The sequence below is a fragment of the Molothrus ater genome, chromosome 1, assembly GCF_012460135.2.
Source record: "Molothrus ater isolate BHLD 08-10-18 breed brown headed cowbird chromosome 1, BPBGC_Mater_1.1, whole genome shotgun sequence".
In the NCBI taxonomy this organism is placed as follows: domain Eukaryota; kingdom Metazoa; phylum Chordata; class Aves; order Passeriformes; family Icteridae; genus Molothrus; species Molothrus ater.
Genome location: NC_050478.2, coordinates 37,734,839 through 37,750,216, shown reverse-complemented (window position 1 = coordinate 37,750,216; position 15,378 = coordinate 37,734,839).

Here is a 15,378-nt window from a genome sequence, read left to right as displayed (position 1 = left end):
AATTTTCATTGAGGAAATAAAATATTCAAGTATGAGACATGAAATACTGGAGAATCATCCTTCAAGAGGTTTCACTACATGTTAAGTTCTTATAAAAAAAAAGGAGTCATTGTAATGAATGTTACATACATAGAGTAGTAGATGAACAAAGATATAAAACCTGTTCTCACAGGTTACAAACTCCTATTTCATAGTTACTGCTGTCTAGGACAGAGATTCTGGTACTAAACCTCAAAGTTTGAAGAGAATTTTCATTGAAAAAGGTCAGAACATTTTGGAACATTTTACTAAAAGGTGGGTTTTTTCCTTTTTCTGTAAGCTAAGGCTAATAGGTCTACTCCCTCCTGTATTTAACAGCTTGCCTGTAGGATTTCTTTTGCAATACATCTTCTTGCCACAAGTCTTTATGGCAAACTTTATATCAGTGGTTAAAGGATGGAACAAACTATTTTTAAAATAAACTTGAATTGAATAAAATACAGTTTTTAAAGGAAAAATAATTAGCATAGCAATCTAACTTACACTCTACCAAGCCAGAATGCAAACCCCATGAAAGAAAAGGTCATTTGTTAAAATTCTTTTGCTTGTTTTGACAGCCTTTTTTTTTCTTTCAGAATGCTTTTAAAACCAGATTCTGATGAACAAATATCAAACAGGCTGCTTCTGTTTATTCCAAAAAGAATTTTGGAGTTTACATATTTATAACATATAGGTGACAGGTTACCTTGATTTCAGAGAAAAAAGTGTAGTTAGAGCAAAATGTACAATGGGAGACAAAAAAAAATACACTGGCAACATTTATTTTTCAGCTGAAAGAAAACAAGGTGAGAGACCAGATAAGAGGCAGATGGAGAATGAAAGAAGACAAAGGAACGTGGCAGTAGGTATTGTAAAAATAGCTGAGCCTGAGAACTCTAATACCCAGAGGCTGTATGTTTCTGATAAAGCAGATGAGGCTCTAGTAGAGAAGAAAAAAATAATATGTGACTGGATTGAAGAGAGAACAGAAATATGCAGACTGAGGGTCCCACCAAAAATCAAGTTAATCTTAAAAAATTGCAAGCCAGAATAGCTCAGGAAAATTAATGAGAAACACAGGCATCCAATGATCAGGTTAAAGCCAGGGAAGCAGTAATAGCAGTATGTACTTTGGAGAAATTGTGGACATCTCACTAGCCATGAATTTGCAGTGTAATATGATAGAGGGGGAATGTAAAATCCAAGTAACAAACTCTGGCAGCTAATCACAAAGTAGAGAGAAAACAGTTCCTTATCTACAATCTACATGGCTCTGCTACAGCTGTGTCTGGATTATTTCATTAATTAAGGGTAAATATATATATATTTATGCTCTAAATGGGGAAATGGGGAGAAGAAAAAAAAAGTACATTACTGGGTTAATTTGGGCTGGTTCATGGGTCTGAGTGGGACAGACAGGAGAAAAGATTAAATAGATACAGAAAGGTTTGGAGGAACTGAAGTAAACAGGTACAAACTGGCACAAACATTAGAAGCAAAAAATGTACTTGTAAGATGACAGGAGCAGAATCCAGATATCTAAATGTCCTTTTAGAAAATTCCCTGAATGCTGTACAGACAGCAACACAATTCTGCTCATAGCTCTCAATCTGATTCTTATTTCAGCTGCACTAAAAACACTAAACTCTCCATGATCTCTCTTGACAAGCAGTTCTTCCCCACCGCCAGTAATTTGGAGATATCAAGAAAACCCCAACATACTCTTCCAAGGAAAGGAGGAGGTTTCGGGTGGAGGAGGACCATAGAAACAAGTAAATACAAAGAGCTCAGTAATTTTACTCATGAACACTAAATCAGGAAAGTATTTGCTGAGCCTCCTCAGGCTGTGTACCACAGGAGGTGGCCCCACCTGCCTCTTCAAGAACTTCTCAGCTTTACCCAGACACATCTCTCAGAGTTTGAACAGAGGCTGCAGAGAACCAGCTCACCATTAGCAGCTGTACTGTGCCATCTGCATGCCTCAGCCTCTAGCCCAAAGTCCCAGGCTCCTGTTTGGACTGAAATGCAGCCATGAAATACAGTAGGACCACACTGGACTGTGATGAACTGAAGGCACCTCCATTCAGCATTATTTTCCTGGGATTCAATTTTGCATAAGGAGCCTCTGCAGGTTGTCTTCTCCTGACTCTGACTCCTTGGGCTGAACACAGCTCCCCTTTAGCTGGCAGCACAGTGTGGGGAAGAGGAACTGAGACAGTTTGGACACAGTCATGGCTGCTGAATGGCAGTGTGGGCATCATCAGCTCTGCATGCAGTAGTCCACTGAACTGGCTTCCTACAGACTGTCCAGGCGGTGGAAGTAGGTCATTTGTGAGTCACTTGCCATACCGGCTTGGCTTATCTCCACAGTCTCAAACAAGTGGTTTGTACTTAGCCCTACAAGTAAAGACAATGGTCTCAACATGTCCATTAAAATGATGTTTGAATCTGAAGGCCAGAACTGCTAAGTTTCCTCAGCAACTCTGTTGGGGATTGTAAACAGTGCTTCTCCATTAAAAAAAAAAAAAAAAAAAAAAAGAGGGAAAGGAAGATTACTCTGTATCCATGGCTACATGACTACACACCATATTATCAATATCATGTCTCTGAGCAGCTTAGAGTGTCTGACATATTTTGGAATTTTAATGAAACCCATCAGGGAATATCTGATAGGTAAAACATCTGGAAATCAAAAATCCAGGAAGCCATATAAAACTCAAGTGAGGACTGCTTCTATTCCCATTTTGTGACACCTTTATGTATTTTTAAGCACATTTCTACCTTTAAAGTTATCTCTGCCAAACCTGCTGTCAGAGCAGTTTGGTTATTACCCATTCCCAGCTGATGCTATCAAGCTGACCTGTGGTGAGGCAGAGCTGTCAGAGTAAGCGGATTCCAATGTACAGCAGTTGAAATAATAAATGATAGGGGCTATACACCAGAGAAAAATGTGATTATGCCATCACTCCAGTGCCCATTAAGCTCAGCAATTTCTAGCTATTTGAAAAACGGAGACGTCATTTCTGCAACATGTGTTTTCTTGAATGCAATAAAATCCACCATTTTAACACTGATTGCTTCTCAGGACCAAACTGGACTGTCATCTAAATAAACACTTCAGGAGGTTACTTACCTGCATCAGACTTTTAATTCATAATGTGAAGCTATATTGTTTTGGAAATGACAAGCACTCAGTGACTCTGTCAGTGACCACAGCACCAGCATTTATAGCAGAGGACTTTCCAAAGCCTGGAAAGTGCTTGGGCTCCTAAATCTCTCACTTTCAGAAATCTTTTAAGGACTGTCTCTGAGAAGTTCCCGCACTGTCCACTCTTTGAACTAGCACAGAAGTACAGCAAAACTGTACTTTTAGCACTTTTACTCTTCTTCTGCAACTGGAGAGTACAGTTAACTGAGTTATCTGAACCTTAGATAGGTTTACCTTTCATTTGAAGATATTTTTGAATTTTTATTTTTTTTTCTGGAGTAGTTCTTCCTGCATGAACTCATAAAACATGGAAAAATGTAAAAGTGAATTTCACATCTATCTGTACCAGAATGTGCCACAAAGTCAGGGCAGAACTTAATAGGGAACTGCTGGGAGGCTTCCCACAGATTGCACTGGACTTTACATTAGACCCTGAGAAATCCAAACCCTTCTTTTTCTACTCAGCCAACTTCCACTTCTAGTTTTGTGTCAAACAAATCATGAAAAAGAGAACTCAGACCTACTGAAGTAAGGGCACCCAGGACAAACAATCATGGAAGAGGTCTTAATACACAAATGATCTTGGGGAGAAAATTTAAAGAAACTCTTTCGTCTTTGACCCAGAGTTATTTAATGAACCTGGATGGAAAGTAATGTTTCTAATTGGAGAAATGTGTACTCAAGAACCATCTGAATGTTCATTTATGAGCTACGACTATGAATTAACTGGGAATCTAGGTCAATGTAATGAAAAAAAAAAAGCCACAGCATGAAGCAAAATGTAAACCAGTCCTACAGAGAAACTGATGACAGAAAGGCTACACAATGGAGCAGAATGAAAAGACAGAGTGCAGATGAAAAATATACTTACATCTTTTCAAAACCAAATAAGTGGAGGACCGAAATTATTCAATCAATACTTGTAAGTCACAAGGAAAGGATGTATATAAAAAATGCTTGCTAGTGTTTGTGGGAGGGCAAATTTGCAGGTAGTGTCTCCCTGGAAGTGTTAGGTTTTTATGTGAAAATAAGGGATGATAAACCAAGCTTGAGAAATTTTATATTTTAATCAAGATTTAGAGCTAAGAAACTAATTATTTGACAGTTGATACTTCACTATCCCAAACATATTCACAAGGGAAGGTTGCAGAGAGCAGAAAGAGATTAAAAAATATTTCGATCTCTTTCTTTCTAATGTTACTGGCTTCAGCAAAGTTTTTCCTGGTGTATTTGCTGTTAATGAGAAAGAAGGAAGTTTTTAAATTCAGTTTTAATGTGTTTTTTCACTAAAAAAGGTGAACCGTGTCTATTACTCAAGATTAATTTCATTCTGACCTGTTAATCCTCACTGGATTATGGGATTCTTTGTTTATGTTCTTCTGCATTTATCTGTAACTGTCAGCTCTGAAGTGCCACAGGGTTTAGAAAACAAATGTTTAAAGGAAAATATTTTTGTATCTTGCTAATGCTCTTTCCCACCAGTTTTTCTGTGTTGAACACTATGGTATTATACTTCTCCATTTTCTTGAGTTAAAGTGGTAGTCCAGAAATAGATAGAAAGGTAACATCAGCAACCAGAAGAGAGCCTCTTTTCTGTGTTATTTGCTGTTTATTTTTCAGCTGAGCTCTCAAGAATGACCAAACAGGTTCACTCTGCTGTTCTGATCTTCAAGTAATTTCAAGATATTAAGCAGCCTACACAGAAATTGTGGAGGCCTTCCACTTTTTCTGTGTCTGAAGCTGTGGCTGTTTTTAAGGGGGGCCCGGCTAAAGGGATTTAGAGTCCAGCCACCTTCAGCTACACCGGCACTCCCCTGGCACGAAGCCAGAAGCATGTGCCGACCGTGGGTGGGGTGAGAGGAAACAGTCACCGATATTGAAGCAACCACGCCGCAGGAGTGAAGAAAAGAGACGGCCCTCCTCTGCTGGGTGAATTAACTTGGTTTAATCCAGGGTAGGGGAAGTGCAGGGTGGCCACCCAAAGGTGGCGAGCGGAGGAGGAGCCCCGAGCCCCTCCGGGGACCGGGTTTTACAGGGAAGGGGTGGGTACACAAGAAACCAATCACAGAACGAAAATTTGCATACATTGAAGACTGATGGGTGGTGTGGATCAATGGGGATAGGTCAGGGGAGGAGCCCAGGCCTACCAGCCAATCACTCGACACCCTAGCTGGAAGATTCTGGAACTTGGGGCGGGGTGCCGGTGATTGGCAGAAGGCCTGGGGAGGGGATACAAGGACAAATAAGGGATAATGAGGGAAAATGAGGAGGGGAAAACCGTGATTGACATAACTGGGGGTTTGAGCCAGACCAACTTGCCAAGCTAGGAGAGGGGGGAACGGAACAAACCAAACACAAACCACAACATCTCCCCCTTTTTTGTTTTAAAAAGAAAAGGAAGGGAGAAAACAAACAGTCCCTTATAATCAGGCGGCAGTTGTCTCTTGTGCTGTTTTAAAGTCCAGGCTTCCACCGCTCACGCTTTCAGAGTCTGAAGTCGAGGCAGGGTCTTCCTCGACATCTGAAAGCTCCAGATGGTTTATGTTGGCCGCTGAGGCATTCAGCAGAAGTCTCTTAACCAATCCCCACATTAGGGAGCAGGCGATGACAATTGCGAATATAACTAAAACAAAATATAAGACAGACCGAACTATGGACCCGGCCCATCCTGACAGTCCCCAGCCTCGATAAGGAGGACTGTCAGGAGGGTAATGATGGTCATCGGGTCCATGCAGGCGGGAGATCAACTAAAAAGAAACAGAAATATAAATTAAGAAGGTCTGGCTTGAGAGGGGGGGGGTCAGGACCATGGTCAATGGTGGCTCGCCCACCAGTTCCTCCGTTTCCGCCGCCAACACGCCTCTGCTACCTGTGGGACCGGTTCCAGTTTTGCACCCCGCTTAGGGCGGTAGGGCTTGACCCACTTTGATGGAATCCATCTCGGACCTGAGGGAGTGGACACGCAAGCGTAACCCCTACCCCAGGTCACGAGATCAAATGGCCCCTCCGTTTTCCAGGTCTCCGGATCCTTAATGAGGACCGGGGGCCTGGCCCTAGGTCGCAGCTCCTCGTGCTTCCCGAAGTGTCGCACTATGGGCGGGTTGAGATTTTCAAAGGAGCAATTTAGAAAGTTGATAGTATACAACGCCCGTGCGAGACGGATGTGAGGGGACTCCACCTTCACTGCCGAATGCTGTTGCTCCAAAACCCTTTTAAGGCTCTGGTGGGTCCTCTCCACCACGGCTTGGCCTGTCGGGGAATAGGGGATGCCGGTCTTGTGTTCTATTCCCCATTGCTGTAGGAAGCTCCGCAGTTCCTTGGATTTGTAAGCTGGGCCGTTATCTGTTTTGATTACCTTAGGGATGCCCAGGACCGCGAATGCCTGAAGCATATGCTTCCTGCAATCCGCAGCCCTCTCACCTGTGTGGGCAGAGGCAAAGACAGCACCAGAGAAAGTGTCCACAGAGACATGTACAAACTTAAAGCGGCCGAATGATGGATAATGGGTTACGTCCATCTGCCACACCTCGCAGCTGGACAAACCACGGGGGTTAGCTCCGAGAGGGACAGAAGGGAGCTGGTGGGACTGGCAGTGAGGACATGTAGCCACAATGGCCTTGGCCTGTTCGCGCGTCAGATGGAACTGCCGAACCAGGCCAGGCGCATTCTGATGGAACAACTGGTGGCTGATCTTGGCTTGACTGAAGAGATCAGGGAGCGGGGCCACTTGAACAGGGGCGGCAAGGGCATCGGCACGCCGGTTGCCCTCCGCTATGAACCCCGGCAAATCGGTGTGTGATCTCACGTGCATGACATAAAAGGGTTGCTCTCGGTGGGAGACCAATTGAACCAATTTGGAGAGCAAGTCGTACAATTTTGGGTTTGACACCTCCTGCAGCACAGCATTTTCAGCTCTGGACACTACACCCGCTACATAGGCTGAATCCGTAACTAAATTGAAAGGTCCAGGGAACCTCTCAAAGGCTCTGACGACTGCGTCCAACTCGGCAATTTGAGGTGAACCTTCAACCTCGGTGACATCGGACTCCCACTCCCGAGTTTGGGGATTCCTCCAAGTCATGACTGACTTGTGGGATCTTCCAGACGCGTCAGTAAAAATGGTCATTGCCTTTAGAGGAGTTCTGCTCTGGATCGATTTTATAGATAATACGAACTCCTGATTGAATAATTTATGGGCCGGCCGATCAACACTAATTTGGCCAGAGTAGCTATCTAGAGCGAACTGCAAAGCTGCATTCGTTTGCAGGAGGCTGTCAATTACCTTTTGTTTTAGGTGGCCCGAATTTAATTTAAGAGGAATGTATATGCACGCAAGATCAACGCCTGCCAGCTCTCTGATCCTCAGCCTAGCTTTCCGGATCAACTCTGCCACCAGTTCAGCGGGCTGTGTCATTCTCTTGGACCGATGGTGGCTGAGGAACACCCACTCAATGATTAAGAGGGGGTCACTCGAGCCCCGGTCCCTGCCTTTGGTGGCGTTGTCCCACTGAAAAATCACCCCGTGGAGGTGTGGCAGTTTGCCGCAAATAATGAATTTAAATGGCAGGCCCGGATGACAGCGGTGGGCCTGCCTAGCCGAAATGAGTCTCTGGATTTTCTCTAGTGCAATCCTCGCCTCTGGGGTGAGGGTCCTGGGAGAACTTAGCTCCTCTCCCCCTTTCAATAAATTGAAAAGGGGGGCCAGGTCTTCTGTTGGTATGCCCAGCCAAGGTCTTACCCAATTCAAAGATCCACACAGCTGGTGAACATCCGCCAAGGTTTTGATAGTTGTTACAATAGCCAATTTCTGAGGAACAATGGTCCTCTTAGTAATTTCCAGGCCCAGATATTTCCAAGGCGGCACCCTTTGAATTTTTTCCTGTTGGAGCTCGAACCCTGCAGCAACCAGCGCATCGACTGTCAGGTCAAGGGCGTGGCCAAGTATGTCAGCGGTCGGGGCACACACCAGGATGTCATCCATGTAATGGTAAATGATGGCATCGTTTACCACTGCACGTATTGGGGACAGCAAGGAAGCGACGTACCATTGGCAGATCACTGGGCTGCACTTCATGCCTTGCGGGAGAACCCGCCAATGGTAGCGCTTGCTTGGGGACTCACGGTTGATGGAAGGAACCGTGAACGCAAAACGCGGGGCATCGTCCGGGTGGAGGGGAATTTGAAAAAAGCAATCCTTTATATCAATCACAGCCAATTCCCAATTTTGTGGGAGCATCGTTGGGGAGGGCATCCCTGGTTGGAGAGGCCCCATATCTTCTATAATGTTGTTGATTTGGCGGAGGTCGTGGAGAAGCCGCCACTTGTCCTTATTGGGCTTTTTGATGACAAACACGGGAGAATTCCACGGTGACGTGGTCTCCACGATATTGCCCTTAAGTAGTTGCTCCTCAACGAGCTCCTTGAGCGCCGCCAATTTCTGTTTATTAAGCGGCCACTGCACTACCTGGACTGGCTTATCTGATTTCCAATTGAGCTTCCAGGTAGGGCGCTCATCAGTGACCGCCGCCCGAAAAACCTGGGGAGCCGCTGGAAGGTCAATTCGGGCTCCCCACTGGGCTAGGAGGTCTCTCCCCCACAGGGGCTCCGTATAATCTAAAACGAATGGGCGTATAGAAGCCAATTGCCCATCAGGCCCCGTAATTTGCACGATGCTCTTAGATTGTCTGGCCAATTGTAAACCCCCAACACCACGGACGTGTCCAGGCGCGGTTTGCAACTCCCAATGCGACGGCCACTCCCGAGAAGGAATGACCGTGACATCCGCCCCAGTGTCCAAAAGGCCTTTTAGCTGTTTGCCTTCCCCCCCTTTTGTAATATAACAATCGAGGCAAGGTCTTTCGTGCCCCAAAACCTGGGCCCATGCGATGGTCGGCGTGGTGTTTTCTGATGTTTGATGTAAATCCCAGGTTATTTCAGGCACTGGGATTGCCTGAGCTACAATCTGCCCTTTAGGCAAAAAGATGGGGGGCTGGACACAGTGCAGGCCGACGGCGAACACCCCCGGGTCCGATGGTAAGAGGCCCGGGATAATGTTCACCGTCGGTGGTGTGTGCTTAGTATCACCGACCACAACATACTTGCAGCGAATCCGTCCCCAGTTACCTGGGCACTCCGGGTCGACAGCAACGAGTTGAAGGTCGGAGGTCCTCAGGTGGAGAGCCTCCGAGAGCCGCAACCTATAGGGTGCAAAAGCAGAAGCGGTCGTTAGCACAGGTCTTGTTTGAATTGGTAAAACAGAAGTCAAGTCCGGTAAGTATTGGTCACATTTAGTTGGCGGCGGTCCCTGATCTCCCTTCCCCCTACGCGATGATGATAAATGGCCCGCCTGATTTTTGTCAGCGCGCAGGGGGGCACTGCGCTCCGATTTTAGTTTTTTGGGGGGTTGGCCCCCAACTGTCCCTGCTCCCTTTTAAATTTGTAAAATTCTGCCCGTAGGGGGCAGTCCGGCATCCAATGTCCAGTCCTCCCACACAAATGGCAGGGTGCGGAGGACTTCGACGAAACAGCTGCTGCAACACCCTGCTCGGTGGAGGGCTCTTCTGCCGCGGCGACCCGGGGAGGTTGAATCCTCCTCTTTTCGCTGTCCCTGGTGGTCAGTAGCGGGACCTTACGCGCGCACACTTCCAACATATCAGCCATCTGCGGTGCCGGGTGGAGGGGCAGGCTGAGGATGGCATCCCTGCATGCCTGGTTGGCATTTGAGGACGCCACCTCCCGCAAGATGGTGCTTCTAGCTCCTTCGTCCGACACCTGATGTTCAATGGCCTTCCTCAACTTCTCCACGAAGTCAAGGAAGGCCTCGTCTGGACCCTGAAAGATTCTAGAAAAGGCAGTTGGGGGCGCGCCCCCCGGCAGCAACAAAAAGGCTTTTTCTGCGGCAGCTGCCGACGCTTTAAGAGCCTCCCGGGGAAGGGTACTCGCCTGGGAGTACCCATCTTCCCAGTCCCCGGTCCCCAGGAGCTGGTCGATGGCCAAAGGGCGACCTGTGAAATCAACTCCCGATTGGGGTCGACTCCACAGGCTTGGGAGGGCTTCAGTCACCCCCCTCCTCCAGGCGGCCTCCCACATTACCCGCTCGGATGGATTCAGCAGGCAAGTGAAAAGCCGCCGGACATCGAAGGGGGTGATCTCTGCTTCGGAGAGTGTTGCTTCCAAAACTCCCCGGAAGTATTCACTCTCCCGGCCGTACTCCTTTTGGGCTTTGACGAGCTCCTTAATTTGTGAATGACTTAATGGGACCCATTGGCGACGCACTCCCCCACCCGCTTCTGGCTGGTAAACAACCGGAGCCGCCGATGGTACCATGGCCGGCTCCGGTTCCCGGCCTTTGGCCCCCCCCCCCCCCCGGGCCCCGAACCGTGGGAACCGGAGGGAGGGGCGTGGGAACCGGAAGAAGGGGAGGAGTGGGCGTGGCAGGAGACTGGGTGGCCCGATGACGAGGGGCCGTCCCCGGAGGCGGGAGCGGGAGGCGGGGCACAGTGGCAAGCGGTGGGCGGGGAAAGGGGCGGGATTGTGGGAGGAACGATGGGAGGAGCTATCATGGGAAAGGGAGGCGGGGAAACGAGATGGGAGGGGTCAGATAGAGGGTGGAGCTGGGGGGAGGTCGGGAGGGAAGGGGCGGGGAAGGGGGAGTGGCCGAGAGGCAGGAAGGGGTTGGAACTTGGAAGAAAAGGATTCTGGGATGAGGATGGGGGTTTTCCCGCCATCTCGACCATGCGGTCGCCTCCATTTTGGGCCACGCCGCGGCCATCTTGTGAAACCAGAGGCGACCCGGGGCAAACTGGGGATTCAACGAACTGGGGTACATAACTCTGGGGTTTGGGGACAGGAGCAGGGGAGGCAGGACAAGTCGAGGAGCCCCCGAGAGTTTGGCCAGAACTCTCGGGGCGGGGGGACCGGGTATTCTGGAGAGGGCCAGGGGATGATGGAACGCCCTGCGCCTGGCTGGTCTGGGGGGGTGCCCCCTCCAGAATCCCGGTTTTAAGTTTGGGTATACGGGAAGGGGTATTCGGGACAGAGGGTGAGGAAACCGAACTGGGGTGCGAAACCGAACTGGGGCAACGTTTAACTCGAACTGTGGCCTGTTCTGAGCTCCCTTCTTCTTTTAATATTTTTCTAATTTGGGCAACAAGCCTGGCCAATTGTATGAGGGAAGCGTCGCCTGGCCTGAACAACTCCGAGAGTCGAGTTTTAACCCTCCGCCAAAAGGCCGGATTTTTGATCAGGTCAGGCGAAACTTCCGGGAACTCAGAAGAGACCCATTTTATTAATTTTCCAACAACAGGTTTTTCATAAACAATTCCCCCCCCAACAAGGATTCCCTCAACTTGGATAATAAGTCTCTTTTGGGCAGTGGACAGCTTAGCACCCATAGCTAGTAGAGACTTCCCACGAAGTCAAATGTCCACTAAGAACTTCGAGCCCAATCTGCCACGCAAAAGGAAAAACGAAAACTAAAAGGTGACCACCCACCGGCCCCTGCCTGTAAAATCAAGGGAGGGCGGCAGAACACCCTGGGGACTGGGGAGGACGACAGGGAGAGCGGCGAAACACTCACGTGTCCGGTGGGCGATCAAAGGAAAGCGCGGCGAAGCGGGTCCTGCGGCCGGACGGCTCGGGGTGCTCGAGGTCCCGTCCGGTCCCCGGGGAGCGCTGCCTCAGAGGGCCTGCTCACCTCGGGGTGCTGCTGCGTCCAAAGGACGGAGTCCAAAATCCGTAGGGTCCTTGCGAAGATTGTAAGTCCAGGCTCTACTGGTCCCGAATCCGGCCGACCAGGAGCAGGCAATCGATGCAGAGGGGCCCCACGTGGGCGCCAGCAACTGATGCTGTGGCTGTTTTTAAGGGGGGCCCGGCTAAAGGGATTTAGAGTCCAGCCACCTTCAGCTACACCGGCACTCCCCTGGCACGAAGCCAGAAGCATGTGCCGACCGTGGGTGGGGTGAGAGGAAACAGTCACCGATATTGAAGCAACCACGCCGCAGGAGTGAAGAAAAGAGACGGCCCTCCTCTGCTGGGTGAATTAACTTGGTTTAATCCAGGGTAGGGGAAGTGCAGGGTGGCCACCCAAAGGTGGCGAGCGGAGGAGGAGCCCCGAGCCCCTCCGGGGACCGGGTTTTACAGGGAAGGGGTGGGTACACAAGAAACCAATCACAGAACGAAAATTTGCATACATTGAAGACTGATGGGTGGTGTGGATCAATGGGGATAGGTCAGGGGAGGAGCCCAGGCCTACCAGCCAATCACTCGACACCCTAGCTGGAAGATTCTGGAACTTGGGGCGGGGTGCCGGTGATTGGCAGAAGGCCTGGGGAGGGGATACAAGGACAAATAAGGGATAATGAGGGAAAATGAGGAGGGGAAAACCGTGATTGACATAACTGGGGGTTTGAGCCAGACCAACTTGCCAAGCTAGGAGAGGGGGGAACGGAACAAACCAAACACAAACCACAACATGTGTCAAGATCACATTTGAATTTTTAATCTCATGGAATATTAGTACACAGCTGCCAATGTAAATCTCTCCCAGTTGCTACCCAGGAGATGGTGGTGCCCTAGAAATACTGAAACTTTGAGAAAACCATGGTGTAAGAGAGTCCTAAGATACCCTGTACCACCACTGATATAGCGCGAGTCCCGTATTTCTTTGCTCCTATTTTAGACTTGTTTCTATTTTATCATCTTCCTTTCCTTTGGTAAAAGTGTCAGTCTCCCCACTTACAGTTCCTCAAATAGCTGCATATAATTTCACAGCTGAAATATTTTATGTCTGACTTTTACTGCAAAAGGCAACAATCCCAAAGACCACATTTTATAAAAACCCAAGATAAACAGCTTCAAGGTATAGCAAATTTAATCCTTCCTAAGACCTGATTTAAGGAAAAACTTACACTGAGACATAAGGACAAGTAATAGTGAAGTCTGGATGATGAAATCTGCAATGACTCATTCCTCTAGTAAAATAGTCTCCTTCAAGTGCTACACATTTTTTAAGTCAATAATTTGTATCACTAGAAAGTTAAGGAATGCCACATTTATGTGGGATGGAGATAATCTGGATCTAAAATGAAAGATGTGACTCATAACCAATGACAGTTATGTATTAGATTGCATTTTTTTTCTGCCTTCTTCAGTTAGCCACAAATTGTTATGATGTTATTACTCTATTTTTCTGAAAAAATACCTCCTCATGTCCAACATTCTCCTTCTCCAGTCTTCAAGTTAGAATATTGAGAATTGTATAAAAATCAATCTTACAATTTACAAAAAAATATAATTGATAAGAAGAGCACTGAAAGGAATGGAGTGGAACTGTAGCACACCTTTTCAATCACTAGAAACTCACACATACACACAGAAACTACAACAAATAATCTGTTTCTGCTCCCTTCCTGGGCAATCTCTTTGGCCCCAGCACAAGGAGTCCATATGCTCTAAACCTCCAGGATGAACAATTGTATCCCACCTTTCTGTCCATGGCATATATTTTGGCAGAGGTGTCGTGCCAGAGGAAAAGGGGACACCTCAGCTCAAGACCTGAAAGCTCTTGCCACAGATGTGGACACTACTCTCAGAAATCCCAGTATCTTAATAATCTAAGCATGTCAGCTTCCAGAACATTAGCCATGCAAGGACATGAGGTTTATTGATAAATTCAATGGAATGTATGACAATAAGTAAAATGGATATCCTGAAAGACTTTGAACAGGAAAATCAAACAAATTCAGTTATGCTTTGCAAAAGAAATACCCAGATTTAGACATAGTTCTAAAAAGGCTTGACCTCTTTCTCCACTCTTCAAAAACTTGTTTGGGCCAAGGGCAGAGCTCTCTGGAAACTCAGAAAGTCATTCCTCTGCCTGGGGACTCTTTCTTCATGATCTAAGTTGTATTTCTCTGCTTCCACTTTTAAATAGGACTCTCTTATTGTGATATTGCACATCTATAAGTAGTTCCTCTCCTTGTCCTCCAAAGTCTGCAGTTGATATTGACATCTCTTTCCTTTGCTCTTGCGTTGCCTGCTGCCTCACAGTCTTTTGTATCATTTGGAAGATGAGCCTTCCTACGATATTATCAGGTTTTCATCCCCCCAAGACAAAGGTCTAGCTGCTCTATTATTGTTCCTAGCTATTAATAGAAAGATACATCAAGGACATCCACATGTCCCTCATGCCAGGAACATGGAGACAGCCCCTGTGTAAGAAGATAAATAGTTTGCAAAATAAAACCAGTCTTCAAATTTTGGGAACTAGTGTCGAAAGCTAACACTCCAGAGCATCTCATTTTATTTTCCATCCTTAATATTTACTTTACTTTGGATTTGAGGAAAATATCTGCTCTTTAAAATGTGGCATCTGTGTTTAGACACCAGATCCCATTAACTGCATTGACAGAGTAGGCAGAAGGAACAAAGACCAGAGAGAGTAATCCTCCACTAATGGAAGATGTCATATCTCCACAAAATCAATTTGCTGAGGTGACAGCCCATCTGTTGCTTTTGGTGAAAGTCACAACGCCATGGGTAATAGTTTCTCAGAGCTGAATTACCTTCTTTTACACATGAAAAGTAGTCACATCATAATTGACAGCATTTTAAAGGTAGTATTTGACTGCATACTGGTGCTTCCTTGCCATGTGAAATAGTTTTTCGTAGTTGTGAGTTCTGGGACATAAGCAGCAAGAAGCAAACACACAGACCATGTACATCAATGACCTTACCATCATAAGACCTATTTGGGACTGATTCTGTTTTCTGAAACAAATCTAGAGTGATGCTTCTGTCAAGTTAATTTCAGCCTCCTAAAACAAATAAGCATAAAAAACCCCCTTTGTTCCATTTTAAAATCCAATTTCAATGTTATTGGAGTAGTCCCAGAAATTTCTATGCTCTAATGGCAGAGATCCCAAAATGCATCACACAAAGGGCTAGTGAGGACTACATTTTCTAGACTCTCTGAACTTACTTTTAGCATGCAGAAACTTCAATAAATTAAGTGGTTCATGTATGTTAAAACAGGCTTAATATGTGTGTCAAAGCTTTAGTAGAAGAGTGCCACAAGAGAATCAATTAATGGGAGTCTATTCAAAGGTGTAAATTAAGACAGCTAACCTTAGTTACTTTAAATAGCTTCTTGA